Raw genomic sequence first — 11930 nt, 5'->3', positions numbered from 1 at the left:
CCTCATAAACAATGCAGCAGCCATGGGAGATCCACCTGGACCAGAGGAGACGGAGAGATTGAGGCGTGGAGGACATGGGCTATGAGGCATGTACACACACACACACACACACACACACACACACACACACACACACACACACACACACACACACACACACACACACACACACACACACACACACACACAAATATAAATATAAATATGTGTGTGTGTATATATATATATATATATATATATATATATACACACACAAATAATTTTATCAAGTGCACAACCTACTTAAAACGGAGGAACGAATTAGTAAAATGTGCTGATGTATTAGTAAGTCATGGGATTGAATTGATCAATTGTGGCTACGATATACACATTTTGTTCCCCGCAGGTCATGTGCAGGGCTCCATTACAAAATACAGAAATATTGAGAAATATTATTACAATTTCTTTATTTATTTTAAAATGTAATTTATTCCTGTGATGGAAATCTGAATTTTCAGCAGCCATTACTCCAGTGTCACATGATAATTCAAGAAATCATTCTAATTTGCTGATTTGGAGCTCAAAAAAAGTTTTTAATATGTAAAAATATGTAGTAATATACAACTATGTAAATGAAAATGCAGACAAATTTGACAAAATTTCATTAATTTCATTTAATTTCTACTTTCAAATCCTCCAAAACTGGCACCATTTACGTCCACTATGCCTCACCATGTTGTTGATTTTTTTGCTTTAATTAAAGAAAAGGAGGGACTAGTGGAAATTAATTTATGTTGTAATCATCATGACAATCACGCTTCATAATTCTTCAAGTAAATATTTGCTTAGTATAAAATTAGTGGAATCTTTCAAATTGTTATGCATTCTCCCTACAGCTTCTTATAAATAATTCTGACAGGATTGAGAAATTAATCAGTTTGCTGAATTCTATTTGCATTCCAATAGTCGTCAATCTCAGAGGAAAACCCATACGGCATCCAAACAAAGCTCCATGCTGAGCCATATCTGGGCTGCGGAAGGCAGTTTACTGAACTCAGAGGTGTGATCTGTCCTGCTTCCCACACTCTTTCATGCCGCTCGCCCTTTTAAAGCGAACCACATCAAAGTGTGAATGTGTGGTAGCGACTGCCATAAACACTGATGAAAAAATAAAGCGAGTGTAAACGATTCCACAGTGACTTTTATACCAGTTCTAAGAGAAAATCTGCCTCCAGGAGCGCTCTTCTTTTCACTCTGTCCTTCCGTCGCTTTTCTCTCCCTCTCAGGTGGTAGGCCGAAGTGACAGATGGAGGTCTGTGGCCTCTACTTTTCAGCATCCTACTTTCTCTTTAGTGTTTTATTTTGCCTCATATATTTAATGGGACGCTCTGCGGTGCCTCAGCCCTGACCTCACAGAAGTGCTGACTGGCAGCGATGGAGGGTCGTCACGGGTCACCAATGCCTCTATCAGTCGCTGACACCGTCTGTCAGGCCAATGCACAGGGAGGAACAGAAAGCTAAGAGGGAAATTGTGGGAGAGCACTAATTTCAATAGCTTTAGTTTAGCTACTCATTTGCCTGCGTAGCCAATGTCCTTCGCACAGGTGGGCAGTTACAGTAGTTGACCACAGCGATGAGGAAAAAACAAATGACTCTGACAGAGAAGGAAAAATCAATCTGTTTGCAGTGAATTAATCTACATTACCACTGCAGCAGATCCCGCGGCAACCGAGAGGAACATCCATTATCTTTCGTGTGAGGGACTTTGTTATTGGCTAAGTAAAATGATGTATTGACTGATAAAAGAAGCAGCGTGCGTGGTTAGCGCTACTCTCGGAATACCGTAGCTAGCAGGTCTCGCTCGGCGGTAGAGCGGATGCTCTGCTTTCCTTCCTTTCCAACTCCCCAGCCGAAATCGAAATCCCACCGTTCCAAGTGCATATGCTGACCGCAGCTATTGATTTCTACATTATTTGTATAAAAACGGAATTGGAAGAAAGGCACGCAGTCAAACCCCATTCCTGGAGTGCTAAAATCTGCACCTTACGCCCGCACAGCATTAATTTGAATTGATCCGGGAATGACTCAGCATCTGTGTCAGATATTTCCTTTCGTGTTGGAAGGAAAAGGGAAAATGGGAAAAACAGATGGCAGAAGGTAATAGACCCAAGGCAATATCCTTTTAGTTCTGCATGGTGTATTTAGAGAGAACATTAATACTCAGGATAAGAATCATGTTCAAAGAGGCCACGCTGTGGCAGATGGCCATTTTCTACAGATCTACCGTGAGTAAGTGACACAGGCATTTTCTGTATCCACAGACATACGCAGCAATTACAATCTGAGTGGTGAGCGTCGAGCTCTAAATGGCTTTTTTCATTATCTGGCTAAATGGTTTAAAATGAATAAATTCATTAACTGTGTTTGTAATTCAAATAGCTCAGCCACTTGTGCCACTGAAAAGCCAAAGTGATGATATCACAACATCACTGCTGGAGTCCTTAAGCTTTTAAATGTCAGTGACCCGAGGAAATTCATTTACACTGTATTGCTATTGCCAAATACATTAGTGCATCTCGTATATGCCGCTATTTCTGTCCTCTTTTTGCACTTTCAGTGATTCTAAATAATTAACAGCTAGTTCATAGTGTTCTCCACATCATGGATGCAGCTGCTCATTCCTAGTATGCAGTTACTCTGTTCTGTCATGCAAGATTCAGTCCCCCTTGGATCCCTGATGCCTGATCTATTGTGTTCTTCTACAGTAGCTAATCAAAATATCCCTTTTGTAGCAGTGGTAGCTTCTTCTAGCTGTACTGTTTTATATCTGTTACGCTTTGTTAAAACTAATTCACACTGTACTGACAGAAACAGACTATCACCAGACTACAGTATGTCACTTTTCAGACATTCAATGATCTGACAAATGCTGATTGAACATGTTCAGTCTGCAAAAACAATGCCGACCGGGAGTAACACTGATCCGACTAAACCCTTACGAATGTGTTTGTTGGTGTCAAGTCTGTGCAATGAGAATACGCCTTTAGCAGTACTGCTATCATACAAGTGATATTTGTAAATATTAGCATTTAAATATTGTTATGATTATAGGAATGTCTAGGGCATGCTAGATGAGCAGAATAATCATTTAGAACTAAGCTAGCATGCTAGCCAGTTAGCGGTATGCTAAGACAGTAGGGTAAACAGTCAGCTTGCAAAAAAACTATTTAAACCTACCTAAGATAGTGTGCCATTACTTGGTTCTGTCGAGCAAGATTCAGCCTCCATTGGACCCCAAGGGATTGTCTACTGTGACCATGCTATGATCTACTGTAGCTAATAAAAACAGCAATTTCTGTTGTCCCTGTGGACAACTGTGGAAGCTTATAGCTGTACTATGTTATCTCTGTTACACTCTGTTAGCAGTATGTTTGGTATCAAACAACAATAAATGTATTAACATTTAAATACTGTTATGTGTAGTAGCCTAATGCCCCATCTAACAGTGAATGTTTCAAAAACTTTCTCTAACGTTCTTTAAAAGTTATGTAAATGTTAAGATGAAACGTTCTTATAATGTTATGTATAGTAAATAATTATGTTCTCATAATGTTGAGAGAAAACATTCTTAGAATAACATTCTCGGAACATCCCTATAATGGTATTTTTATTTGCTGAATCCTTTCATAATGTTATCATAAAACATTCTGAGTACAACGTTCATGGAATGTCCTTATGATGTAGGCTAATGTTTGTACTTGATGAATGAATGGCATGTTTTTCCATGCCAATTTTTAAACCAAACATCCATAGTCTGCAGACAACGGACACACTCCAAGGTCTCTCTTCAGCCTGAAGCACCACAAAGTATTTTGTATGATGGAACTGTAATGTTTGAAACTCCATATGAAACAGTTCATATACATGAAACAGTTCACAGAGAACACAATTTTGTGGTGTTTTCTTTTTCTATTGTGTTGTTTTCTTATGTCTTGTTAAAATGGACTGTCTAGTTGTATGTTTGAGTTTGCCCCCCTCCCAGACTGTGTAATTCCTAGAGTCTCTTACACCGTTTAGTGTACTAATACAATAGTAAAATGTCAATCTACATGTAACGTGTAACAAGGACACTGTAAAATAAAGTGTTATCGTTAAGTCTTATTTGTTATTTTTGTAATTCAAATATTTAATGCACTTCAAAACTTTTATACTCTGGAAAAATGTGAACACTCTGGAAAAATGTGTCTTAACAATTTTTGGATACTTAAAAGTTCTGTTAATTTGAAATGCATTACTGCAGCTGTAAGAAATCAATTGCTTACATTTGATCTATTTTATCACTTGAATTAATATAAACATACATATACAGGGCGGCACAGTGACACTAGAGAGGATAAATGGTGTGGAGAATGGATGGAAGAGTAGAAGGAATATTCATGTGGAAATGTTTGGACGGTTTTTGCATAACCAAGAAAAAACGTTCTTAAAACATTAACAAGATAACTGGACGTTTTGAACGTTCAGAAAACATTCCGAAATAATATCAATATGAAAGAATGTAATGTTCCTCTCACGTTTACCTAAATCAAGACAAATGCGTTCTTAATACATCAAAAACGGGACCTTTTGAACATTTAAAGAACATTCAGAAATAAAACGTTTCATAACTTTTTTGCACTTTATTTTACAGTCCTGTTCCCCATGTACATACTGTGTACTTTTTATAGTAATTACTATAACTGGGTAAATATATGTATTGACCCTGAACCTACCTCTAAACCTAGCCTTAACCCATGTAGTTACCTTTTATTACCCGGTACTTTCTTAGGTAAGTCCACTGTAATTACACGTAAGTGCACATACTGTAAAATAAAGTGAAACCCATAACTTATTAGGAATGGTAGCAAAACATTCTTAGAGTATATTTTTATTAGCTAGGGTATAGGAGAGCAGAATAATTTGGCACCATGCTAGAAGGTTAAAACCAGTTAGTAAATGTTAACTGGTAAACTGAAAACAAACACATTAAACCAGTCTAAGCTGGTTTACTGATCTCAGTTAATCTCAGATCTCAGGTCTCTTAGCCTGTACGTATCTCATACAATGATGTATAGCTTAATATCAATAGTACGATGTTGTCACGGTTTTCAGGTTCACTGACTCATTTTTTGCTGTCTCTCTCTGCTCGTGAGTGCTGATTGAGTCATCTGTATCCCCTGGCCCTCATTAGCGTGACTCTACTTAACCTGTGCCTTTTCTGTTCTGTGTTGTCAGAAGTTTGGTGACAGCACAGAAGTTTCGTGCAGTGTGTTCCAGCTCACAGTTGTTCCTCAGTCCTGTTCCAGTGTGGATGATTGCTACTCTGACAAATGCGGATCTTGTTTATGGATTGTCTGTTTGCGGCTCTGGTTGTTGCCTGGATACCCACAACTCTCTGTACCAGTGTTTAACTGGCTTTGCCTGCTGTTCACACTAGTGTATATAAATTCACCTTACTGCATTGGCATCTGTCTGCATCTGTCTCATTCATCCCTGACAGATGTATCATAGGATAAATTAGCTAACTAGTCACGACTGTTTCTCAAAACCACAGCCACTTTGTTGCACATTTGTTCGACATAGAACTGTCATTAAATATGTCACACAGGAGGTGGAGTAATAATTTCTGCTAATTATCCGGTTCAAGATCAAATCAATGTCCGATTATTGCTGTAATTAACAAACATGGCATGTTTGATCCCATTGCATTTTCCCTTATGTCATATTGTGGTAGAGCACATTTGCTCACTCTTCAAAAACAACGCTTTCATTATCCTGAAAAACTGAGACGTTGAATGAAAATGTTATGTAGTATATAAATATTCATATATACACGTTTTCATCCATGTCATTCTAACAAGAATCTATCCTTGTAACCACGGACCATGAGCTAGTTTCAGAAAACACAGAATCTTTGAACTATGTTGGTAACAACGGAACTTGCGACCATATTTGGCTAACAACGTATTTGGGAAACACAAAATATCCATAAATATACTTTTAGACCAAGGGGGACTAAATTCTAAAGGAGAGCCAAATCATTCCTGTTCTTTTAGCCTCTCCGCCCATATGTAATGGCTCCCCCGTTCTCTATCACACCCTCATTACCTCCCTGCATCTCGGATCTCATGAACGGACGGCTAAATCACACCCGAACAGCTTGCATCCTCCTGAAACCACGTTCAGTTTTACAGGCGTTCCGTAGAGGCTGGGAGATGGATGGAAGAGGAGCATTAACATGCTGAGTTCAAGGCTTGCTCTCCTATCGAGTCCAGTGGTGGAGATCTAATTACAGAATCTGAACAGAGGTAGAGGGTCAATAATGAATGTTAATGTGCAGTATTTCAGTCGCTCCGCCATTGTGTGCTTTTCATCCGGGTGGGTGTGCGCTCGTAGAAATCGGCCTTGTCAAAGATGACATGGCAGCCTGTCTGGCATCTGCCCTGGCACCTCTGATGAAGGTCACTCAGCGCCGGTGACAGCGATGAATGCAGCCCCACTGATTGTGCTCCGAGTCTGATGATTAAGGGAACTTTAAATGAGGTTTGGCTCGGCTTGCAGTGGAGCCTGCATTGACGCTCTTTATGCGGGGGTATTAAAGAGCTGTTCCACGAATGTCCTCGGGGTCCTTTGTAAGGAATGATGAAAAATGAAAATGAATCTTTCATGAGATTTGGCACAGTTGACTGGACCATATATTTTGTTGTGATTTGCAATAACAAAAGAGCAGAATGACATTTTCCTGCCTTGTACTGAAAATTTATGTTGTGATTAAAATGGGTATATAGATTTTTTTTTTTGCCTTTCGTTACAAAAGATCAAAGGCCATCTAATGGCATGGGCCCTGAAAAATGGCTTTAGTAGGTCAAAATGTCATTAACCTTTAGAGTCAGAGCCTTCCTGGTGTCCACAGCTCCTCCCTCTCCTCATGCAATGCATGAAACCCAGAGCAACAGATATAAAGATGCAACTCAAAGGAGGGAGAGACAATACGGAATTTATGAGTGCTGTCAAAAAGATGAATTTTTCACTCTTACAATGTATTATGCTTGTAGCACAGAGTTCAGGGTGTAGTGGATGCAGCTGTGTCGTATGAAATGCTCCGCAGTGCCGATCACAAAAATGGTCACGCAATACATGCTTAATACATGCTTTGTGTATTAAGATTTAACCACCGCTATTTTGAGCGTTAGAAAGAGCATCAAACTAAAATAAGAAATAAATCATAAAAAAAGACACTCCATTGGAGGGATAGTTATCAGCACAGAATTCTCAGCTTGACTCAGATTAATTGATTATAATTATTTATTTATTAATATTATTAATATTTTCAATTGTGATTCATTGGGGTGTTTTAAGATGTAATGTCCATTTTGTTTTGTTTGTCCAGTTTGTTTTTGGCATGCAGTCTGTGAGAATATGCGAATATAAAGACCTGTGTTGCCATTATGTCATGAGGTATGTGTGTTGCCATTATGTCACAACGTAGGGAACATCACACACTCACACACACACATATATATATATATATATATATATATATATATGTGGATATTATACATACAGTACATGTGTATTTGACAGATGAAGCTTGAGATTTTAAGAATCAATATCAATATCTAAATTTTTGACCATCTCTAATCCCTATATTTGTTCTTCTCCCAACATGATGTCAGCAAAGCCTGTAAGAAAACTTAATCCATACTTTGTTTCAAAATTTCAAGATGTACTTTTTGTTGGAACGTATTGAGTTTGTTCTGGAAACCAGTGAGGCATGTAAAAAACATTTCCCATTAATCCTGCGTCAGAAAGAGCCCTGGACAGATAAGAGCTGACCTATGGGCCATAAATCCTCACCCTCCTCCAGCCGGTCTCTATGTTTGGGCTAATTGCTCCGGCTGCATTATAGCAGTGCTTGAAGCTGACCACCTAAACAGTGTTGCTGTGAATCTTTTCAGTCTCATACGTGGGATGTGTGCGTGCCCATTTTTTTGTGTGTGTGTGTGTGTGTGTGTGTGTGTGTGTGTGTGTGTGTGTGTGTGTGTGTGTGTGTGTGTGTGTGTGTATGTGTTGTGTTGTTCACCCATGCATGGGTGGTTTGCTCCTGCACTCCGGCTCCATATTTCGCTGACTGTGCAGCGCCGTGGAGATGAGGCTCCTCCACAGTGGGACAGTGGGAAAATTACTGTTGTCATTCCTGCATTGGCTGACTGGCGTTGGATTTGTGGTTGTACAGAAAAATGAAATGATAGATTTATTCTCCAACCATGTGCACGGCCATTATGATGCGCATACCAATCAGATACTTTCTCAATTTTAAGAATAAACCTATCAATCTCAGCTTCGCATAGATCTGCCTTTGAAATGCATTGCAGTGGACCACTATTTCTGATGTCCAGAATACATTTCTGCACGAGATGCATGCATAGGAAAATCAATAGAGCACATGTAAGTAACTCCTTTTTATTACACAAACTACATCCCTCGTTAATTTTGTCATTCCTTATTCTGTGTAGCTAATCTAAACGGATGGGAATGCAATATCACTTGCCAAAGCACAAGACAGCTGAGAGCATTTTGAGGGAAATTGCCATCATTTGGCTCTCAACCATCGCACATGGAAAGTGGAGGTCAGAGGAGTAATTTGTAGAAATTGGCAGACTCTGTCAGGCACTGCTATTTGTGCAGTTCCTTATGCCGGCCAGAGATGGCAGGAGTGAACTCTGTTATGTTGACTGCTGTGTTCTCCTCCCAGCCTTCTACAAATGATCTGTACTGGCTTTTGAAGTGTCACCATCTTCTTGTTTACAGTAATGCTATTAGAGAGGATGGAGTCACAAAACAAGGAAAACAGCAATGTAAGATGAAAAAACGTGCAGTGTTTGGGAGAGTGCAGTTGTTCCGGATTTGACTTCTCTGCTAACTTTGACTGTATCAAAGATTAATTACACTGAACATCAAATGCTCTCTCAGCCAAGTCAGACAATCAAGAACCTTCCAGCTTTAATGATGTTGTCCAAAAGGACAATGCTAGAATCATAATCGACAATCGTTTCAGGAATAAAAGGGATTTGCGAGTGTGTTCAGATGTGTGCCTGCTTACACGAGTATGTCTGCTAAGAACAGGCAGTAATTTGGCGTTTATTCAAAGCAGACGCTTCCAATTTCACTGTGCTTCAGGGAGCAAGGGACATAAATTACTTTAAAGAACAATAACAGATGTAAGCAAGGGTATTGTTAAAGGTTCATCACGCACTAAAGAGGTTTGGTGGCCCGCTGCATGGAGTGCCAATGCGAGTCATGCTAGTCACCCTGTGTTTAAAGAGCAGGCGACGAGCGCCTCAGGATAAACATGCCGCTGACTGACATCACTCAAACCCAATACTGCGATTTCTCCACTGTGTGGAGGCTGCTGTGAGACAAATCGAGCCTGGTCTGCAGGGAAATGCACAGTATGATCTCACCTGCGACATGGTGCGTGTCCTGATGTGGTTCTGTGCGTGTTTGTGTGGCGTTCATGTAAAGTGCATTCACATGGGAACATTTACGTGTTATATGTGACGTTGTTTTATTTTTCTGAGCATATACAGTGGGGTTTAAGAAGCATCATTCAGAATGTTTAGAGATATAGATTTGAATTTAAACTGGAAAATAAGCAGAACATTAAAGATTTAGAAAAATGTACTTTAACCATAAATATATATTTATTATGTACTGTGTATGTTTAATACATATAGTTGGCTGATAGGTCCTTGAAATGTAACCCGCAAGCAATCAAATCATTGCCTAATGGCACAAGCTGATTGGCCTCTGATCCTGCAGTCAATGAGATTGATTGCTCAGCATTTAAATATTCTGTAAACTAGTCAGAGTTCCTTTGAAACCCCCCACCTCCCCCAGCTCCACCCGCTTAGATCTGCTACGGGATTTATATATGTATTTTTAATGCAGCAGCAGCATATCTTATATTCTCACAGCAGCGTGTCTGTGTATATTAGCAGTAGCAAATCCGTACATCAGCAGCAGCAGCGTAGCATGCATGTTCATTTGCCCTATTGTTCAATTCAGTTATATTATGTTGTCAATAAATGCTAATATACACTATATTTTTAATTACAATAATAATTTTTTACTGTATATTATAATTGAATGATGCCTGAACTCATTCGTAGCATTTAAGATTCTTGATTTTATTTTTGGTGTTTTTTAATAAAAAAAAATATTTATTGAAATTTAATATCCATTTACTGGTGATCAGCCATAAGTTAACATGAAAATAATAGCAACATACCAATTGCAACATGCCGAATTCAAAATTCACGTTAATTTGCAGTTAATCTTTACACAGAAATTATGCACATAATATTTTAAAAATGGCATGAAATGAGAAAAATGCAAAACAGAAGCATTTTCACAAATGGGCTTTTGAACCCCAGTGTATTGTGTCTGAAAACATCACCAGTGGAGACTTGAGCTGGTGGTGGTTGGCATTTTCAAAGCTCTGGCCACTGAACCATGTAACCTCTGCGAGCACTGCCTTAGCTCCGTCCCAGATCACTTTCATCACTAGGCTAGTGTCTAATCAATCAAGTGGAAAAAGAGTCACAGTCAGCAATGAAATCGCCATGAAATACTGTCTAGATGCAGGATGAAAACACAAGTCTCATAGACCAGCTCCCCTGTAGAGTTAAATCAGTTGATTTCCCATGGATTTGCCAGTTTTACATGTGATATTATATTAGGCGCCTCATTGATCTCATCCGAGCCAATTGTTCCCGCAAATTCCTTCCTGTGTGTCCAGCCATTGCCAAAACCAGCATTCCGAGCTACAAGCCACCACTGCAGGATTTGGATTCAGGCTGTCCCACACGTCGTTGCTTTTTAACGTCCATCTTGTGCGCGTAGTTGAATTAGATGTGCTCTGATCCATGTCATGGCTAATGTAATACGGTGCACCCTGACACAAGAAAGAGAGGCGTGATTAGATAAGCATGCAGAGCAACTGTACCATGTGACACACCCTGACACTAACACTCAGCAGGCATCAGAACTTGCGTGCCGCGACTATAAAACGACCCACCCTTTAACATATTTTTTTGATGTAGCAGCTCATGAAATTGACACGATACAGTGACAAGTGTGCTCACTAAGCGAAAAAGCCGTGAAGACATTACTCACTTGTGATGCCTTTATGTCCCACTACATCCAGTTCCATTAGACGAGGACGGAACTCATAAAAGGAATTGGGTCTAATAGCATTGATACGAATGGCATGCTATTATTTCTCAACTCTATTTATTCACAGAGTTGCCAACTGCCTGGCACCTAAATGCTTATCCATCTGTGTGACACAAACCACACACCCTACGATTATACTATAATGTATAGTTATTTAACTATGCCTACAATTGGACTACAAATGCTGGGATTCCAGCTGTGCTGGCGTCAAAAACATTAGCACTGAGGCATTGTTGCAACACGAAGGCAGAGTGAGTCTGTCTGTCTGAGCGCTAAAGAAGGCGTCAGTTTCTGTGAGGGAAGGTGGCAGGCATTTAAAGCCATTGAGCGATTGGATTCTGGGCTGATGGAGAAGATGGCTAGGCTTCTCCAGAGCCTGCAGGCATGTTCAGTAATTAATGCACGCTTAAAAAAGTAGGATAAATGGGAGAAAAATTAGGTACACAGAAAGCAGCAATCTAGTGATGACGAGTATCATAACGCTGGTTACGGAGAAGTCATGGGATATACAGTAACAAAGCTCAGCCTAGTTTTGTGTGTTTCCAATTTGTCTTTTTTAACTTTTGGGTTATTTTCTTCTTAAGACCCTGAACTAGTGCCGTCTTTCCCTCATAACTGCCTACGCATGTTGACTCATTGCCTATGGCCAAACATTGACTCTCGGATTGTGGTGT

Source organism: Siphateles boraxobius, unplaced genomic scaffold (genome assembly GCF_051911475.1).
Source record: "Siphateles boraxobius isolate OS27281-9 unplaced genomic scaffold, OSU_SipBor_1 46, whole genome shotgun sequence".
Classification (NCBI taxonomy): Eukaryota; Metazoa; Chordata; class Actinopteri; order Cypriniformes; family Leuciscidae; genus Siphateles; species Siphateles boraxobius.
Note: the sequence above shows the minus strand (reverse complement) of the source record.